This window comes from Crocuta crocuta, unplaced genomic scaffold (assembly GCF_008692635.1).
Source record: "Crocuta crocuta isolate KB4526 unplaced genomic scaffold, BGI_CrCroc_1.0 scaffold95, whole genome shotgun sequence".
Lineage (NCBI taxonomy): Eukaryota > Metazoa > Chordata > Mammalia > Carnivora > Hyaenidae > Crocuta > Crocuta crocuta.
In genome coordinates this window covers 3,526,671-3,548,199 of record NW_027530971.1, presented here as the reverse complement: position 1 = coordinate 3,548,199, position 21,529 = coordinate 3,526,671, and positions in this window count along the sequence as shown.

Genomic DNA, 21,529 nt, shown 5'->3' with positions numbered 1-21,529 from the left:
GGTAGAGCAATGGTTCTTCATGGTTAGCAGCCATTAAGCACTTACCAAGCACCTACTGTGGATGGGGCCCAGGGCTGGAGACACAATGACCAGAATGTGGCCCATCCCCTGGGATGACACACAGCTAGTGGGGGATTTGGTGGCCACCCGTGTTGGGAGGGAGATAAGGCCTGAGCTCAGTGTTTCTGGGGTGGGAAGGTGGAGGCAGTGTATTGGAAAGCTGTAAACAGAAAAGTGCTAGGTGTGGTGGCCCCTTGGTGGCTTCGAGGCTGAGGGTGAGTGTTGTGAGATTTCTGTTGAGGGATGAATGTCCACCTACAAGATGGTGGCTCCTTCCTCTTTCCCCTGCCCCCTTCTGCTGTCATCTGTGGGATCAGACACTGGTGAGCTGTGTAATCTGATAGGCTACTGAACTTCCCTGAGCCGCCTCTTACCTTAGAGTCCTGATTTGGGGTGGTCTACGAGGCTCTGTCTGTCCTGGGCCTGTGCCGGAGGCTGTGGACTTGTGAAAGAACTAGATGTGGTCTTTATTGTCCAATGCCTTGCCATGTAGTCCTTCCCCATTGCCCAGAATTGGGTTTCTAGCCTGGGGTTTGAGTCCCTTGGGGCTGGCAGGACCTTGGTGCTGTGCAGGGACGTGGGCTCTTTCCTGTAGAGAGGGGTTGCAGACTGGGGACCTATAGGTTGATGATGCCATTAGGAGCATTTTGTTTGGCAGGCACAGTGTGTGCGTGTTTTCCTGAATGCGAATTCTTTCTGAGGGGCTCACATTCTTCAGGTCGCGCAAGTCTCTACCACCCTGATCTCTTCACACATACCTGCTGTTGCAACATCTTTTGCTTAATCAGCCAGCGTTCATTTCCACTCCTTGCACCCCAAGAACCTTAGATAAATACTAATCCTAAAATCCTGATGAGATACCAACAAGGAAGCAGAGAGGAAAGTGACGTGCCCCAAGTCACAGGCAGGAAGCTAGCACCGCATGGCAACCTTCTTCCACATTTTGGTCTTGAAGATGTGCAGATACCACAGCTGTGTCTAGGCCCCGACCCCCATCTTCTCCTCACTCCGCACACCCTCAGCAACTTCCATCTCCAGTGATAGCTTCGCTGCCCTCGCTGCCTGGTTACCTCCTCCAAAGTCATCCCCGTGTGCCAGAGGCTGTGAAAACACTAATCACTTAATCTTTGACATGAATTTATTCAAGCCAGTCAAAGACATGGCAGATTTAATTTGGGTGGAAAAATATGGGTCATTGACTTCCTGCCTAAAATGACCAACCAAACATGTATTGATCTCCTCTCCCTCTTTAGACTGCACGACAGTGGAAGAATACAGATATGGAATCCCAGTGCAGATGAGGATGGTAGAGGGGCTGCAGGAGGCCAGAGATGTCTGCCTGATTCTAGAAGAAGGAACGCGGATGCAGGGCAGGAAGGTTGCAGTGTGAAGCTTGTGAGGGGCTCCCAGTGGAGGAAGGTGACTTTCCTGTCCTGGAGAACAGGTAGAGTTTGGGGACTTGGAAATGCCAAGTAGGGGAGATCTAAAAGTGAAGTTTGTGGGACACAATGGGATAGTGGAGGAGATGGGAACTAATGGTCCCCGAGAGCACTGTCCCCCTCCCTCTCTCTTCAGGTAGAGAGGTGAGCAGGATGGTCAGCCTCTAAATGTGAAGTTCGCAGGGAAAACACTGACGAACTCTTTCTGTGAGGGCAGTGCTGGTCCAGGGAAGAGGAGGAGTGTGTGTGAAGAACAGGCCGTGAACTCGGCCTGCGTCCCCGTGTTCCTCCCCCAGAGCACAGGCCACACTTGTGGAATGATAGTTGATGCCTCCAGTTCCCCCTCAACCCTTCCCCACAACTTCCAGTTTCTGCTTGGGCATCACATGTGGCCCCAGGCTGACTTCCTCTCCAGAGCCAAGGGGCTAAGCCAGTCAGAGCCACCATCTGCCTGGCCACAATGGTGGGCCAGGAGCGAGCATGTGACCTCAGTGTGTCGGAGCCGAGGTGCAGGCCTTTCGCTGGGAAGGTTGACATGGTGTTGGTATGGCCTAGAACTGCTGTGGCAACGTTCGTTACCGGAAAGCCAACCTGAAGCCAACCCACCAGGGACCACGGAACTCAGGTGGCTGGTGCCCTGATGGTAAAGTGACCTCAGAATGAAACAGAGCCTAGAGCGACCTCTGCTGTCAGACATCGTTTCCCTGAGCCGATGCATTCACCCTTGTGACTCATCAGTGTGTGTATGAGCCACTTGCAACTGGGAACATTCCGCCTGTTTCCTTCCCAGTAGTGATGTTCCTCCGGTGCGGTTTGTGTGGAGGAGGAGCTGGAATTGGAAAGGCCTCTTATAATTGACATTTTAAGAACAGCACTTCATTTATTTCCCAACAAAAAGGCTACTACACATAAAGAATTGTTATCAGGATTTTAGAGCATGTCAGATGCCACAGGCTGCAGTGCAGAAACCTGAGTGTCTACTGGGCATGGTCCTGTACTCTCTGCTTTAGACAGTTGCCCCTGAGGTTGAAGCTGGAGCTCCTCATGGGCAGGAACTTTGACTTCCTCATCTTCGTTTTCTGCAGGCCCAGTGCGGGCCACAGCGTGGGTGCTTAACACACGCCTACCGAAATGACTTACTCTCAGTCTGTGAGGTAGGAGTTGTAAGTATTTTCCCCATTTTGAAGATGAGGACACTACGGCCTAATGAGGCTAAATATCTTGTCCCAGTTCATCTGCCTGGTAAATCAGTCTTGTTCTAAATCAAAGTCTTGTGATTCCAAAATGCCTCTTTGCCTTTTGTCTCCTACCTTCCTGCAAATTACCGATTTCTTTAACCAAGAAAAAAGATTGACATGAAAATCGCTTTCAAATCGTGTGTGGGGCCACACTAAAGCACAGTGCAATGTTCAGAAGTAGATTGGGAGCTGGGGCATAGGGTGGAACAAGCCAAAGGTGCTGGGTGTCTGAGATGCTGCTCTTTTGGGTTGTAATCTTTCTTGTTACCTATCTCAACTCTAGTCTTCCTCAAAGGCACAGCCCAGTGACCACTTATCTGGAAGGCATTTCCTGACACGCCGAGGCAGGGTACTTCCTCCCTGCACCCCCTTGGCACCTGCTGTGGCCTTGCAGGTCTGCCTTGCCCTCCTTTGTCTGCACAGCTTGGTGGAAAGGACCGTGTCTCTTCCATCTTTGGTTTCTGGCACAGACTTGCGTCTGGCATGGAGCAGGCGCCCAGGGGAAAGGTATGCTGCACTTAACTGCTCCAAGGCTCCTTAATTTCTACTTGCTAGGTCTTGACTTTTTGTTCTTCCTTTCCAGAACTCTGCAAGATCTCTCAAGAAAATATAGTTAATGTAATTGGCCCTGTGATGAATAGATGCCAAGTAGACAAACACAGAGTCTAAGGAAACACACTTAGAATGGGTTTCAGTGGGGCTAAATGAGGAGTTGATCTCCCACCCCACCCTCTGGTCCCCTCCCGTGAGTGCCATGCTCCGATTCCCCCAGTGGGGTAGTGTCGGTGGACCCAGTGTTAAGTCTACCTTCAGCCCCACCCAGCAGCAGTGAGGTGGAATAAAGTGATGAGAGGTGGTGCTCACTGGCACTTCCCTCCCTCCTCCTCCTTCCTTCTCCTCCTCCCCTGGTGGTCTTTGGGCCCCATGAGGAGCTAATCTTCCACCTCTACTTGGAGGCAAGTTATTTGTGGATATTGCCAAAGTGATTCTTAAATTTATATGGAAAAACAAAAGTCTCAAAATAGCCACCACAACAATGAGGAAGAAGACAGACAGTTTGAAGACCAACACTGTCTGACTCAAAGACTTACTTATAATCAAGACAGTGTGGTATTGATGAAAGAATAGACAAATAGATCAATGGAAACCATACAGAGAGCTCCAAAATAGATCCATACAAATACAGGCAATTGTTGACAATTGAATAGAGAATAAAGGCAATTCAATAGAGAAGGGATAAGCTTTTTAGTAAATGGAGCTGGAACAATTGGAAATCTTTTTGCAAAAAAAAAAAAAAAGAAAAGAAAGAAAAGAAAAAAAGGATCCAGAAACAGACTTTACCTTCCATAAAATTTAACTCAAAATGGATCTTAGACCTAAATGTAGGACACAAACTTACAGAACTTCTAGAAGACAACATAGGAGAAGAACTAGGTGACCTTCAGCTCAGTGATGGAATTTCAGATACAACACTGACACGATCCATGAGAAAACTATTGAATTGATAACAGCATCAAAATGAACAACTTCTGCTCTGTGAAAGAAATTATTAAGAGAATTAAAAGACAGAACTCAGAATGGGAGAAAATATTTGCAAAACATGTATCTGCTACAGGATTTGTATCCGAAGAACTCTTAAAACACAACAATCAGAAAACAACCCAATTAAAAACTAGCAAAAGATCTGAACAAACACTTCATCAAAGAAGATACACAGATGGAAATAAGCATATGAAAAGATAGTCAACATGATATAAAAGATAGTCAACATGATATAAAAGGTACAAAATGGTGCATTGACTTTGAAAAGCCATTTGGCTGGGGTTTACGTTGTTGTTGGTATTGTTGTTTACCAAGCTAAACATATTCTTATCATATGATCTAACAGTCATACTCCTAGTTATCTACCCAACTGAATTAAAATTTTACATCCACATAAAAACCTACACACAAATACAGCACCTCTATTCATAATTGCCCCAAACTGGAAGGAACTTACATGTCCTTAGATAGGCTAATAGATAAAAGATGGTACCTCTATACAATGGAACATTATTCAGCAATAAAAACTATGGATTTTAGTTAAATATAATGTGTCAGATTTGGCTCATTAATTACAAGAAATATGCCACTCTAAATGCAAAATGTAATAATAGAGAAAATGTGTGGGTGAATGGGAGGGTAGTATGTGGAAACTTTCTGTGCTTTCTGCTCATTTTTCTATAAATCTAAACCTGTTTAAAAATAATTTTAAAAAAATAAAATAAAAATAATTTAATTTAGGGGCGCCTGGGTGGCTTAGTCGGTTAAGCGTTCAACTTTGGCTCAGATCATGATCTCATAGCTCGTGGGTTCAAGCCCCGCATCAGGCTCTGTGCTGACTGCCAGCTCAGAGCCTGGAGCCTGTTTCAGATTCTGTATCTCCCTCTCTCTTCTGACCCTCCCCTGCTCACACTGTCTCTATCTCTCAAAAATAAATAAAACATTAAAAATTTTTTTAATTTTAGAATTATCTATTAAAAAATAAAACAAAAGACAATCTGTAGGACAGGAGACAGTATTTGCAAACCATATACCCAGCAAAGGACTAGTATCTAGAATATATAAAGAATTCTCAAAACTGAACAGTTAAAAACAATCCAATTAAAAAAGAGACATAAGGCATGAACAGATATTTCACTAAAAATGATATGCAATTGGTAGGTAACCACATGAAAAGATACTCAACATCACTAGCCGTTAGGGAAATATATGCAAATTAAAATCACAAGAAGAACTAGCACACACCTGTCAGAATGGCTTTTAAGAAAAAATTGTGTCAATGCCAAAGCTGGAGAGGGTGAGAAATTTGATTGCTCATGCATTGCTGATGGGAATATAAAATGGTACACTCCAGAAAATTGTTGGGCAGGTTCTTAAGAACTAAACACACAAGTGCCATACCACCCAGCAACTGTGTACTTTGGCATTTATCTCAAAGATGCACAAACTCACCTTCACACAAACACCTGTATACAAATATTCACAACAGCTCTATTCATAATAGAAACTGGAGACATCTCAGATGTCTTTCAGTGGTTAAGAAGTAAATTGGTACAGCCATACCGTGGAGTACTACTCAGCAATTTAAAAAAAAAAAATGAACTATTCAAATGTGAAACAACTTGGGTTGAATCTCCAGGGAGTTTTGCTGAGTGAAAAAAGCCAATCCTAAATGGTTATATACTGCATGATTCCATATGATTGACATTCTCGAAATGACAAAATGATAGAAATGGAGAACAGATTTGTGATTATGACAGGGGTTAGGGATAGGTGGGTAGAGGGAGTTGGGTGTGGCTATAAAAGGAAAATTCAGGAGATCCTTCTGGGGGTGAGACTCTTCTGTATGTTGACTGTACAAATGCCAGTATTATTTTGTGGATATTATACTACAGTTCTACAAGGTGTTAATGTTGGGAGAAGTTGGCTAAAAGGTACATGGGATCTACCTATATTATTGCTCACAACTGCACGTGAATCTCAGTTATCTCACAATAAAAAATTCAATTGAAAATGAAGAAATAGACTGAGAAAAAAAATATCTTCATGCCCAGGCTTTATTTTAGACCGATTAAATAAAAATCTCTGCGGATGGGATCAGGTGTCCGTGTTAGTTTTCCAGGTGGTTCCAGTATGCAACCAAGTTTGAGAACCAATGCCTTAGCCAGCTGTGTGGAGCATGGAGTAGTAGTGGATAGGCAGTGGAGAGGTCACAGGTTACACAGATCAACAACTCAGACCAGTGGGTGGTCTTGGGAAAACCATTTAACCTCATTTAACCTCTGGCTCTTCATTGTAAAATGGTGGCTGCCTGTCTGTACTTCCTGGTGCTTTTACGAAGATTGAGGGAAAAATGTAGGTAAGTATTTCATAAATTGTATCGTGCAATATAAATGTTCTGATCAATGTGTAATGTATGTTCTACCTAGAAGTAAATGTGTGTGTGTTTAAATATGCATGCAGCAGTCCTTATATTAATAGTTTCATTTAATCTCAGCAACAACCTGACAATGTAGGAATTGTGATTCTGATTTTACAGAGAGAAGGAGCGTGAGGCTCTTAGGGATAAATAATAACACTCTTGGCATTAGGAGTATAAACAGATTCTGTCACAGCAAAACTCCCCTGGTCAGGGGTTTGCCAACAGAGGTGATTATCAAGGTAATTTAGGTGAAAAAGTCAGCTCCTACTTTCACTTCCAAGAGACATAAACAAATAAGATTCCTGTAAGGACAACTTTGGTTGAATTATTTGGTTAGTAGTCTGAATTCTTTACTTCGTTTTGCCAATATAGATGAAGCTAAGTGTGAGAGGGAGACATAGGAGTTGAGAACAAGAAAGCACCAGGTCCCCAAATGATTTTTGCCTGACAGGTAGTCATAAGACAGAGGCCAATGGGGAGACGTGCAAGCTAGGACATGTGACATCCCATTAGTGAATATTAAATCTCTCTTAATGCCTGTGTTTGATTACAAAGGAAGTTAAAAAAATGCATTAAGCACAGAAAAGCTGACTCTGGCATCAGACTTCTGCAAAATGAAAAGAATACCAATGTAAGGGAGGAGGAAGCTACCATCTTTTTATGTGCTGGTTATAAATTTAATTAATTGGGGCACCTGGGTGGCTCAGTCAGTTAAGCGTCGGACTTTGGCTGAGGGCATGATCTTGCGGTTCGTGGGTTCGAGCCCCGTGTTGGGCTCAGTGCTGACATCTAGCTCAGAGCCTGGAGCCTGTTTCAGATTCTGTATCTCCCTCTCTCTCTGACCCTCTCCTGTTCATGCTATCTCTCTCTCTCTCTGTCTCTCAGAAATAAATAAAACATTAAAAAATTTAAAAAGTTAATTAAGCTACTGGAACATTTGTCTAAGTCTAAGAGAGGTCAGTTCCAATATATTAGAGAACTGAGGCAATTTTATGTTAAAATGTCCACATCTGCAACTGAAAGTGTGCTTTTTGGATTAAGATAGTTACTTGATTGACCAGCTGCATGTGTATAAATAGAGACCAAGTAATTCAAGGCCTTCTACCTCCTAGATGGATTTGGCACAAGGCATCAGTCTCACTATTGGCCACCTGGCAGTTTTTCTAATGCCCTAACACAAATTTGAAGTTTTGCATGAATCAGCCACCATCTTTTTACCTCTAAGGACGTTTTCCATTTTAATCTCTGGTTCTATGTGGTAGTTCCCAAGTAAGTTTTTGAAGTTCTGAATGAATAAATTGAAAGCAATTTACCAGATGAATCTTCTGAGATTAGGGAAGGGGAAGGTAAAGACTGATCAGGAGAATATTTTTGCAGTCTGTACCTTTTATCCTTTTGACGCCAAGAAGGAACCTTCTACTGACGAAAATTGGGGAAATGACCAGATTCAGTCCTAACTTGAGGATGTGTTAGCCATGAAAAAGTTGGACATGGCATTGTACTTGGGTCTTACTTTCCTAAACTGGTGAAACAGTTAAAAAATATATGGAAAGCCATGTGATAATCTCAGATGAGCTTCCTGGCATTGGCATGAGTTGTGGGTTGGGGTTTCCAGGGAGCCATATTGAGGCGGCATCTGCTCCTGTCTCCAATGAATATTCCCCTCTGCTCTTCTTGTTCCCCTCTTCCTGGCTGTCAGGGACACCTAGCTTTTCTTACCTTCCCAATTCTTTCTCCATCTTTGTCTGAACTTTTATGTCATCCTAGGTCATAAGTTGCCAAATGCCCTGCTATTCCATAGGAAGCAATTAGTAGCGTTCAGTATTTAAAACAGTTGAAAAATCAAAGTAGATACAGATTGTATATTTCTCTATCACTAAGTTAGAAATGCTGATGTTGATACTAATAGTCATCTTTAATCACTGTGCAGCTTTTTTCAGTTACAGAGTACCTTCCTTGTGACATTCTATCCTTGTAAGTAGCCTAGAAGAAGGAGGGGTAGGTGGGTGTTGAACATTATTTTCATTTTATAGATGAGACAAGTGAGGCTCAGCGACATGTTGAAATGAGTTATTGTGCACATAGCCCTGTGTCTGGTGCATTGGTGGGGCGGGGGGATGTAGAAGGGATATATGATTTCTCATGGAAGAATAGTAAAACTACCATGGCAGAGTCAACCATTCACTGAGCATTTAACTTCCATTCAGTATGGTGAACTGGTCCAGGCTCTGTGCCAGCCCCTGGGTTGAGAGATGGAAGAGATCAGTGGCACATGAAGATGAATAAGTCCTGCTGTGAAGTTACTTATGGTTTCATGGGGGGAGGGTTGCCACATTTAGCAAGTTAACGATAAGGATGCTCAGTTAAGTTAGAATTTCAGTGAACAAGGTTTTGTCAGTATAAATATGTCTTATGAAACTTTCTCTGGCAGTATTTTGCATGGATGAAGATAGACTAAAAGTCTAAAATTATTGTGACAATAGTGGGGACTCCAGGAGGATTTTCTAGAAGAAGCAATGGCTAACTTGGGTCTGGAAGGCAGAAGAGGCCACGGAAAATCTAGTCAAAGGAGGCACAATAGAGTCTGGTGAGTTTAAGGAATGGAGTTATTTATCATTTTGATCTTTTTTTTCCTTTCATTTATAATTTGGGGAAAATAATAGCATGTCCCCTGTAAGATTGTTGCAGTAATGAAATGGGTTTATATGTGTAAAGCACTTACGACAGTGCCTGGCACAGAGTAAATGTTGTATGTGTATCTGCTTCAGTGAGAGTGATGGTCAAATCGAGGGCAGTGAAAAGATGAGGAAGAGGAAGGGACTTCCCAGAGGTTCAAGTGACTGTAATCAACTGACCAGAGGAGCAGAGCATGCATTCCTAGCAGGGCTGAGTGGGAAAAGCCAGAGCCTAAAAGGAGTGAAGAGGAGTAGGTTTGGGGGAAAGTGACCAATTCCATGTGCACCTGTGTTTGGGGTGCCCACTCCAGGTGGAGGGATGTGTCTGGAATCCAAATGCAGGTTCAAGGAACAGAGCAGGGTCAGGGGTAGTGGCCTGGGAGATTACAGATTGCAGGAGAGGAAAGCCAAGGGCGCGAATGCAATCACCCAAGGACTGCCTTGCTGATGTTCTACTTGCAGGACACAGATTTTTTAAAATCTTTATTTATTTTTGAGAGTGAGAGAGTGAGAGCAATCAGGGAAAGGGCAGAGAGAAAGTGAGATAGAGAATCCCCAGTAGGCTCCGTACAGCCAGTGCAGAGCCCAGCATGGGACTTGAACTCACAAACCTTGAGATCATGACCTGAACTGAAATCCAGAGTCGGATACTCAACTGACTGAGCCACCCAGGCACCTCTGGCACAGAGATTAGTTAGATGTTTAATGTAATTTACATTCACTAAGGAAATTCCATAAAAACGAAGAGAACCATGAAGATCCCCCGAATTGCAGCCTCACATTTATGTGTGTATGGTAACATGTGCTGTCCGTGATTGGAGGGGTCTGGTGAGAAGGAAGATCCCTGCACACAGTAGGAGGAAAACTCACTTTTTACTTTATGGTTTTTTGTGCCTTTTGATTTCCTCCAACCAAACATGCTATCTGTTCATTTATTTTTAAGAAAAGGAGAAAGATGAGAAATTGTGGTAACCTATTCTAAGAGCCTGTAAAAGGTGCTCTGATTTACATTTCATTCTTTCTCTAGTCTTCTTAGAATGGGTATTTTGGAGAGCTATGCCTTTGGCCGTTTTCACCCTTAGAAACAAGGATTTATGCCTCAGGGCATCTCTTGTTTTGGGTGTGTCCACAGAGTCTTAGCTTAAGAAGAAAAAACACTGCTTCAACCATTGCATACATTGTTCATTTCTCTCAGTGCCTGCTGTCTACCTCAGTCTCTCTGAGGGACAGTAGTCAACACTATGTTAAAACTCCTTTAACGTCTCTCTGAAACTGGCCCAAACAAAAGGCCAGCCTTGGGTCCTCGTTCCCAGGAAGTGCACACAGTTAGTTTCTTTGGAGACCTTGGATTTTCCCACATTGAGAAATTGACATAGGATAAATGAATGAGAAGAAATGAATGAGAAGCAAAGATGTATCTTTTCTCTTTAGTTACTGGTGAGGTGTTCCAAAGAAGAAACATACAAAAAAGGTCATGGACAACTTGGGGATTGGAACATGAGTCTAGAAATGATCTGCTCATTTTTTTTAAGATGAGAAAATAGAGGCCAGGGTTGAGAAGCAGCTTGCCCAAGGACGTGTAGCTGATGAAGACAGGAGCTGAGACCATTGTGAGATTCCCCAGCATTTGGTCCTGCACTGTCTCCACACCGTTCGATCTTCTGGTTGAGCTACGTGCAGCTTGGCACATCTGAAGCCTTCACAATGTGTGCTTTTTAATCCTTTAAGAATCACTTAAAGAGGAATGGACATGTCCGTGTGTGCCACAGGAGCACACTCTTTGCAGAAACAATGTGATTGTACTCTCTCTACAAAGGGCGGGAATGAGTCACCTCCAGGAACGGGCAAGACAGAATCTCTCACCATACTGGAGGAAAAGGTCCCACACATCAAAAATCATGTCTTCAGAAAACAGCTGGGTGGTGCTTTGGGAAGAGCCCTCTTCCTGGTTTTGAGCTCCCATGGCTCCCTCTTTGGACCCTAGTTTTTCATTAGAGTTAGAGAGCCCAAATGGCCAATTGTATCTCACCAGAGGGCCTGATGACATTGAGGAAGCTTCCCCTAACAAAGCTCCAATTTAGTAAATGGCAAAGCTTCACAGCTAGACCAAAGACAAGCCAAGTGTTGCTGAAGAAGAGTAAAGCAGGAGGAAGGCTGTGGCAGAGAATGATAGTTGTCTACCAAAACATTTCTCTACTTTGATAAGATTTGTAGCTGGGCACATGGCTGTGCAGTTGGAGACTGCATTTAGCAGCCTCTCTTGCAGCTAAGTGTGGCCATATGACTAAATTCAGACCAATGAGGTGTGAATGGAGGTGTCACATGCAACTTCTGGGTCATCTTCAACTTAAAGCAGATGTCCTCAGGAGCTTTCCCTCTCTTCATCCCTTGAGCCGGACATGAATGTGCCTGTGACCTATCCTTGACCGTAGGACCATGCCCTTGATGAGTGTGGCAGAGCAATGGGATGAATGGAACCTGGATTCCTGAATGCCCGGATGGAGATAAGCCACTTGCCAACCTGGACATCAGGGCCATTAGTGACAGAAATCTCCATCTCCTTTAAACTGCTATATCTTGGGGATCTTTTGGATGCAGAAGCTTATACTTTATTCTGACTTTATTGGGGAAAGCACAGTAGGAAATGGGTGATATTTTGAGCAAAACTGGAAGGACTCTAGACCAGAACAGGTAGAAGACCTTTCCTTTTGGAAAATTACTAGACTGGGCATGGAATTTCTCTGTAGAACTATTGTCCATCACATTTCCTTTCCTGACTGTCTCTTTAAAAAAAAAAAATTATGTTTTATTTATTTTTGAGAGGGAGAAAAAGACAGCTTGAACAGGAGAGGGACAGAAAGAGAGGGAGACACAGAATCCGAAGACAGCCTCCAGGCTCTGAGCTAGCCATCAGCACAGGGCCCAATGCAGGGCTCGAACCCACAAACTGCAAGATCATGACCTGAGCTGAAGCCAGACGTTCAACCGACTGAGCCACCCAGGTGCCTCCTGATAGTTTCCTAAGTAAGCAAATCAGCTGTTTCATATAACTCATAATAATCCTGTGAGTAGGATTTTCTCCCATCTTCTGGCCGAGAAATCTGAGACTCAGAACATGGTGGTAACTTGCCCAAGATCATACAGTTAAACATAATGGGAATGTGATTTGAACTTTGGTCTCTGTGACTCTGTGGCATTCTGTGCCCCAGCCCCCATAAGCCAGAATATGTTTCTGAAAATAGGTGCTCACTATGCTCTGGCAGTTTTAAAGTCTTAAGTTCATAAATAGAAAGGGCTTGGTTGTTTCATACAGGTAGAGGCTGGCAGTAAGCTGAAACAAGCTGTACCCAATTTAGAAAAGTGATCTGACAATTCATTTACATTCTTGTTGTTTGGAACTGAGACCATGTTTTTCCATAGAATCAATGTGATTCATGGTGACACATACCCAGGCGAGCTCCCAGACACATTTATAACTCATAGGCTGAGTTCTGGGTCTAGAGAGCAAGGAAAGAGAGTCATGAGAGTGATGATGGTTCTCCAGTGACCGGATACCTCATGCCCACTCTCCCCTATGCTTCTGGCCTGTCTTCCTTACAAACTGCCACCTCCCCTACATTTCAGCCAAGTCTTCCAGCTCCTCAGTCTAGCTCATTTCACAAAGGAATAAATAAGAACACAATCTGATTGAACTAATTTACACTCATATGCTTGTTATATAAGAAAATCTATGCCATTCTCTAGGGTGGACCTAGAAAAAATTACTTTCTATTCAGTGTAGTTTCTTACAATGCAGTTGTAGTCTATAAGCATGCTTGGATCATGTCAAGAATTAGTATCTTATTGACCACATTTGTTATATTTTTAATTTTTTACTGTTTAGGGGCACCTGGGTGGCCAAGTTGGTTAAGTGTCCAACTTTGGTCCAGGTCATGATCTCACGGTCTGTGAATTAAGAGCCCTGCATCAGGGTCTGTGCTGACAGCTTGGAGCCTGGAGGTTGCTTCGAATTCTGTCTCCCTCTCTCTCTTCCCCTCCCCTGCTTGTGCTCTCTTTGTCTCTCTCTCAGAATAAAATAAATGAAAATAAGAAAACATTAGTTTTTTAATGTTTATTTATTTTGAGGTGGGATGAGAATCTGAGTGGTGGAGAGGCAGAGAGAGGGAGACAGAGAATCTGAAGCAGGCTCTGCATTGTCAGTGAGGAGCCAGATGTGGCGCTCAAACTCAGAAACCATGAGATCGTGACCTGAGCCAAAGTTAGTCGCTTAACTGACTAAGCCATCCAGGTACCCATCTTGTTGACTACATTTCATCCTTGCAGACAGAGTAAGTTTCATAAGGAAAGGCATAAGTAATATCTTAAAAGAGAGTGAAGTGGGAAAACAATTTCAAAAGGCAGTTAGGTACATAGCTATCTAGTTCAATTGCTAGAAGACTGGATTGCATTTATGGAGTTTGGAAAGCAAAGGAGTGATCTGGAAATACAAGAGCTATGTTGTAAATCTGCTTTGTTCTACATTAATCAAAATTTGGTGTTCATTCTGAATATTTTAAGAAGGAGACATTTTGACACGTTAAATCTTACCATTTTTTGCTTACCAAAATAGTGATGAGTGTTGGGGGAACTGGCTCTGGTTCTGGGCCTCTAGATATGTAAAACATTCCAGAAATGATGCACCTGGAAAGCTACCACCTCTTAAGCCTTAAGAACTTGAGTTCAAGGACTTATCACTGGAGCTTTGAGCTGGGATAAGGAAGTGGGAATCACAAAGCTGCTGACACTGGCCATGGCTGCCTTGACATGGAGAAGGCTAAGCAGATGCTAGTATGCTGATGCAGAAAAGCTTGGCATCTTAATGGTTGTGTTTATCTTCTTTTTTTTTTTTTTTAGTAAGCTCTGTGACCAACGTGGGGCTTGAACTCATAACCCTGAGATAAAGAGTCACATGCTCTACAGACTGAAAGAGACAGGTGCCCCATGTTTGTCTTATTTTTGCCTCATCAGACTCCTATAAGCATTTCTAATTGGTAAACAGTATTTGCATGCAGAACCTGCAAAGGAGTGTGGGAAGTATAGTTTTAGCTTTCTGATCTCTGCCATATAGGAAGGTACTCTAGATTTACATGGTCCAGTAGAACTTTCTGTGATGAAGGAAGTGTTGTTCTTTAACTGTACTATCCAGTACAGTTGCTGGATGTGGCAGTTGAACACTTGAAATATGTCTAGGCAATGAGGAAGTACATTTAAGTTTTTGTTTTGTTTTAGTTATTTAAATTTAATTTTGAAGAGTCACATGTGGCTGGTAGCGAGGGTATTGATTACCGTGGCTTCAGAAGGAGGATGAAATGGAGGTGGGATGAGCCAATTCATAGGATCCATAACACTGATTATAATCCATGACAATCACTGTGGAGGGTAACCCTCATGGCCTCTATTTCTACACCTATAAAACAAGGATAACTACTTCAAAGTGTAATGTTGCAATAAGGTGGCTGGGAAACAGCTCATGGTTAGTAATAAATTCAGGACCATGCATACCAGGGGGCTAGGATTAAGATGTGGTAGGAAAGATTATCCCATGGGATAAAGTTAAATACACTTGAAACTAGGATCTGGCATAATACTCTTGACAACTCAAGGGCTTTTCAAAGTATATGTTTCTAAGAGAAAGCTGATGATATGTTCATGGCTGAACTTGGCTTCTCTGTAGTCCAGCCACTCTCCCAAACTCCATGTCCATGTATCTGTCTACTAGATGGCTCTACATAGATTCCCAAAAGTTACCTCAAATGCACCACTTTTATCCATCCACCTTTCTGTGTGTCCATCCATTCATCTATCCAAACATACACAAACATGTTTTATATGCTACCATATACGAATTCATGAGCTAGACATTTGGAGTGTAACGTGGAACAAAATAGATGATACCTCTTTTTCAGAGCTGATAGCTTAATAGGAAAGGCGGAGACTAACCGGCACTGGGGTAAGTGGAAATACAGGGTACAATGGGCGTATCTTGGAGGAGGACCAGACCTAGACCAGGAGCTGTCCAGACTGTCAGAGAAGTCTCCCTGGAGAAGCAAAAGAATTGGACCTAGCCAAAACAGGCAGAGGGGAGCATTAAAAACAGAGGCCCACGGGTAAGAAAGAATGCAACAATTGCAGATGGCAGAGATGATCAGTTAAGTAGAGTATGTGAGGGACTGGTATAAGATGGGGTAGGTAGAGACAGATGATACAGGATCTTGAAAGTCAAGCTAATTGGACTTTATGCTAAAAGCAAAGGGGCCATAGAAAGACTGTGGCAAGGAATTTGCTTTTTCGGGAAAAGCTCTGCTATCAACTGGATTGTGTCTCTCCCCCAAATTCATATTTTGAAGCCCAAACTCCCAATTCGGAGATGAGGCCTTTGGGAGATTATTAGGGATTAAGTTTTTGATCAGGTCATGATGTAATGGGGCCCTTATGATGGGCTAAGCGTCCATATAAGAGAAGACACCAGAGAGCTTGCTCTCACTCTCTCTTCCTATCATGTGAGGACACAGCAAGATGGTGGCCTTCCACAAGCCACAGAGAGAGTTCTGACAGAAACCAGCCATGCTGGCATCTCCACTTCTAGCCTCCAGAACTCCGAGAACTATATTTCTGTTGGTTAAGCCATCCAGTCTATGAGATTTTGTTACAGTAGCCTGAGCTAACTTATTTGGGGCCTCTGGTTGCAATGTGAATGAATTCTCAGAAAACAAGTCTGGAACAAAGGAGACTGTTCGAAGCAGGAGGTTGTTGATGTAACTCATATATGAGATGAATGAGGGTAGTAACAGAAAGGTAGTAACAATAGAGGAGAGATGAGTGCAGGTTATGGAGATAAATATAGATTTCTGACTTGAGCAGTGGGTGAATATTGGTGTCAAGGTAGGGAACACAAGAAGTTGGTTTTGAGATGGGGAGGTGAATTCAATTTTGAATGTGATAACAATTCATTTAATTTGATCTTTACTGCACTATGTCTGATGACTTCACTTGATTAACAGGTTTCTCTACTAGTCTCTTAGAAAGATGAGTCAATGTTTGGAAAGATTAATAACAACTGTTTTGAACGTTCTGGGAAACAGACCTTGTGATAGGCAGAGTAGTGGTCTTCCCAAAGATGTCCATACCCTAATTCTAAGAATCTGTGAGTGTCACCTTACATGATAGAAGAGACTTACAGATGTGATTAAAAGATGCAGGGGAGCACCTGCATGGCTAAGTCACTTGAGCATCCAATTCTTGACTTTGGCTCAGGTCATGATCCTAGGGTCATGGGACCAAGCCCCACATTGTCTTGCATGCTGAGTATGGAACCTGCTTGAGATTCTCTCTCCCTCCCTCCCTTCCTCCCTTCTTCCCTCCCTCTCTCTCTCTCTCTCTCTCTCTCTCTCTCTGTCCATCTTCCCTGCTCATGCTCTGTAATACAAAAAATAATAAATAAGTAATAAAAAATAAAAATAGAAGATGGGGAGATTATACTGGATTATCTGGGTGGACCCAATCTAATCACAGAGTCACTAATATGGAGAACTTTCCCTGGCTGGGTTAGAGAGATAAGATGGAAGGAGAAGGGAGGGAAGAGCTGAGCCCTCCATTGCTGGCTTTGAAGATGGAGGAAGGGGGCCACAAGTTAGGGAAAGTGATAGCCACTGGAAACTTGGAATGATTCTCAGTGGATAGCCAGCAAAGAAATGGGGACCTCAGTACTACAACCACAAGGAACTAGCTGAATTCTGCCAAAACCCCAGTAAACAGCACATTCTTGTCTAAACTCTCCAGAAAGAAACACAGTCTAATGACACTTTGATTAGTCTACTGGGAGATCTGTACTGGACGCCTGACCTGCAGACTGATAAGGTAATATATTTGCGTTAAGTTCCTACATTGGCGAGAATTTGTTAGGGTAGCACAACAAATACTGGCCCTCACCTGTGTGGTTTGTAGGCACATCAGTTGGCATGTAATTAGGAGCTGAAGTCACACTGGTAATTTGAACAAATTTACAAATAATTTATAAAGAATTGTTAACTAGTAAAAGGTGATTAACAAATAAAGAGTAAAAGAGAATTCTAAAGAATATAGAAACAGCAAATGGTAGAGCAGCCAGTACCTTTAGGGATGTGAGAAAGTATCTAAAGAAGAACAGACTTGGCCAGATCTTGCAAGGTGGGAAATTGATTGGGGTTTTATAGTGTGTGATGTAATAACTTTTGTCAAAACAAGGCGAAGATCTTGCAGCAAGCCTTGATGAACAATAATTAGTCCTGACAAGTAAGTCATTTTAGATGTTTTGCATTATAGTCTTTAGGAGTAAAGCATTTCCTGGAATTAATAGCTATGTTAGTTTTCTTTGTTCTCAGTATTGTTTAACATAGTAATAGAAAGTATGCAGGTCCCAGTATTATTTTAATGCAGGTATAGAAAATTATGTTGGTTTAAATTTCCATTACCTTTGCTATTCTTATGGGAGGAAAAGATACCCTCATTGTTGTTCGATTTTTATGTTTCATGGACAAGTTGAAGAGCTTTTCATATATAGGTCTGTGTGAAGTCCTGTGAATTAATCCTTTTACTGATTGGTTGGTAAGAATATGGCATAAAATATATTCTTTATCATTTGAGCTCTGATTTTTCCCAGTTTGTCATTTGTTTTTCACTTTGTTTCCACCTTTTATTTTAATACAGAAATATTAAACCTGTTTATATTGAACTACAAATAGTCTCTTCTCTTTAAGATTTCTGGGTTTCAGGTTATGCTTTAAAATGCCTTTCCCTATGCACCTGATAGTTACCTGTGCCTGCTTCCATGGAGTGAGTGTAAAGGGATGAGAATGCTTACACTGTGGAATTTATACATTTATGTGTTGTTTGAATTTATTATAAAAACTATCCTCTACTATTATGCTTTTTAAAATTTGTTTTTTGGGGGCACTTGGATGGCTCAGTTGGTTAAGTTTCTGACTTCAGCTCAGGTCATGATCTCAGGATTTGTGAGTTTGAGCCCTGCATTGGGCTCTCTGTTCTCAGTGCAGAGCCCACTTTGGATCCTCTGTCCCACTCCATTGCTTTCTCTCTCTCTCTCTCTCTCTCTCAAAAATAAATAAACATAACAAATATTTTTTTCAAACACAGAAATGCTTTTCCCATTCCAAGATGATAATCTGACAGAGATTTTTATGTTTCTAAAAAAATATGCTTATTTAAGGCAAGAGTTATAGCTAATTTTTCCTCCCAAACAGCTAAGCAATTGCCCCAACTTTGTTAAATATCCCTTTATTTTCTCCCTAATTTGCCATACCACCTTTACAAGATGCTAAATTTCCATACACATTTGGGATAATTTGTTCACATCCACATTCCTGTATATTTCTATGTCAATACCGTACTTATTTATATATTTTTAAAAATGCTTATTTATTTTTGAGAGAGAGCAAGAACAGGAGAGGAGCAAAGAGAGAGGAAGAGAGAGAATCCCAAGCAGGCTCCACGCTGTCTGCACAGATCCCGATGTAGGGCTCAATCCCATGAACCGCAAGACCATGACCTGAGCCAAGATCAAGATTTGGATGCTCCACTGACTGAGCCACTGAGGCACCCCCATACTGTTTATCATTGTAAAATGTGAAATACTTTTGGGCCATTTTCACCCTCCCACCTCTATTACTTTTATTTTTCAGAATATCTCTGACTGTATCATGTTTTTTCTTCTTTTTATATTAATATTGGTAATATTTGACCCAAATAACCATGAATCATGTTGGTGCTTTCATTATAGTTGTAAAGACATATAGATTTGGGGAAAACTGGTATCTTTATAATCTTATATCTCTCCATCCTAAAGCAATGTGTATCTTCCTCTACAAAAACAAATTTTCTCTCCTTTAGGCCCCTAAGTAGAATTTTAGAAACTCATGATTTTGTGAATTTATTTTTACTAAGCTACTTTTATTATTTTATTGTTTTATTAGGTCTCTTGGCTTTTCCAATTTTTCTGAGTCTCTACTTTAGGCATGTAATTTATAGACAGCCTAGAGTGTGGTTTCATTTTTTGACTCAATCTGAATTGTTCATTTTCTAAGGATTTTATTTCACTTTCATGTGGTGCTATTGCAAATGTTTGTTCAGCTTCTGTATTGTAATTTCAAAAAGTCTAAAGTCTGTTTGGGCTGCTGTAATGCAAATACCATAAATCTGGGTGGCTTACACAACATTTATTTCTCACAGTTCTAAGAGGCTGGGAAGTCCAAGATCAAGGTGCTAGCAGATTGGGTGCCTGGTCAGCGACTGCTTCCTGGTTCATAGAGGGCTGTTTTCCAGCTGTGTCCTCACATGGGGGAAAAGAAAGCGGAAGTAAGCTCTGGTTAGGGTTAGGGTTAGGGTTAGGGTTAGGATGAGGGCACTACCCTTATGACTTCACCTAATCCTGTTTACCCCTTAAAGGCCCTACTTCCTAATACTACCACACTGCAGGGATGGGTAAGGTTTTGACATCAATTTTGAGGGGGACACAGATATTCAGTCCCTAACATAGTCTGAGTTTTCTTCTTATGTCTTTTCTTGGTAGTCTGCCTCACCACTGCCATCCAGACAAGCCTGGTGTTTTTGTTTTTGAAAAAAAATTTACTTTTATTTCTCTTCAAATAAAGGTTTTTGTTTAGATCGTTGGAGCTCTGTTCCAGACTGTTAGCACACATAATTATTATTTCTATATTATGTAGAAGGATTTTTAGAAGGTGCCAAAATTGAGTGACAAGTTGGTCTAACATTTCAAAGTCCTATTGATCTTTTTATACTGAATAGTGCTCTTACATTTTGAGCGCCTACTATGGACCAGGCATTTCACATGCTATCTCATTTAATCTGTAGATTATTTCTAGGAGATGAGTATTGCATTTCCTATTTTCATGTGAAGAAATCAAGTCTCATAAGGCCTAGGAAATGCCAACTTCAAACAGTAGGGCATTTGAACCATAGTCTTTCTACTTTCTGCTCTTCCCTTTCTTCACATCCCTTCTACATCTTGAGGGAAGAAATGCAAGCGGGTTATCATCTGTATGTTTTTGTTGATGAATCCAAGGAAAGGGTTGGAAGTGAGACTTCTCTAAGTAGAGTTTACTTTTGACTTTTGAACTATGTAAATGTTTTTTTTTTTTTTCTGAAGACTAAAATCAGCAGGAAAGAGAAAGCTAACCCTAAAATTGAAAATAATTTGAAATTAATAACTTAACTCTTTATCAAATTGGTTACATAACCATACAGAGAAAAGAATTATTTCTAGTGATTCTGGAACATGTTCTTCTGGTATACATTCTTGTTGAGGTATATTCTAAAGAAAAACGAATTGCAAATAATTTCAAACTTCACTCAATAGTTTTATTAGTAGGAGTCATATTTATATAATTTTATATATTAGGAAAGGGCAAATAAGAATGTTAATGTTAAGATCCAAACTTTTCATTGTGAGAGAAAGGAGATACATATAAGAAATTAAAGTAAAAATCCTGTGTTAAATTTGATATATTAAGACAAACTCAAGGTTTAGATTCTTTTACTTTCTCTGTTCACTGAAAAGACCTAAAAGCAACAATTTCCCAGTAGCAATGTTAACTGGGATCTATCCTTCATTCTTGTTTTTGCTGCCAGTTTTGGCAAAGCCTCATCACATGGGTGGGAAAGGACTAGGTGCCCCAGGCTAAGACGGTTTCCAGGTAAGGAAATAAGTCCATGCTTACAGCAGTTGGGGATTTTAAAGTTGTTTGCCAGGGGTGAGGTCTGTCCCAGTCCGCTTTATCATCATTTTGTAAAGGCTACATTGCTCACTAATGCTTTATGTGAAAGTGGACACTTTTGGGTAACCATAAAAGCATAAATCCTATGTCTGGATTAATGCTGGCTAGGAATATGGAATTGAGAATAGGAAATCTTGAGAATTTAAATCCCTGGGAGTTAGTAAAAACTCCTGGAAGAACTTCACATTTTTTCCAAAGGCTATATAATTGGCAGTTGGTAGGATCAAAGCTGAGGTGACCAAGGGGGACAACCCAGCTTATATCTGGGTTGTAGGAGGCATAAGTATATCTGTGACATGAAGAAAGGATGGAATTAGAAAAATAC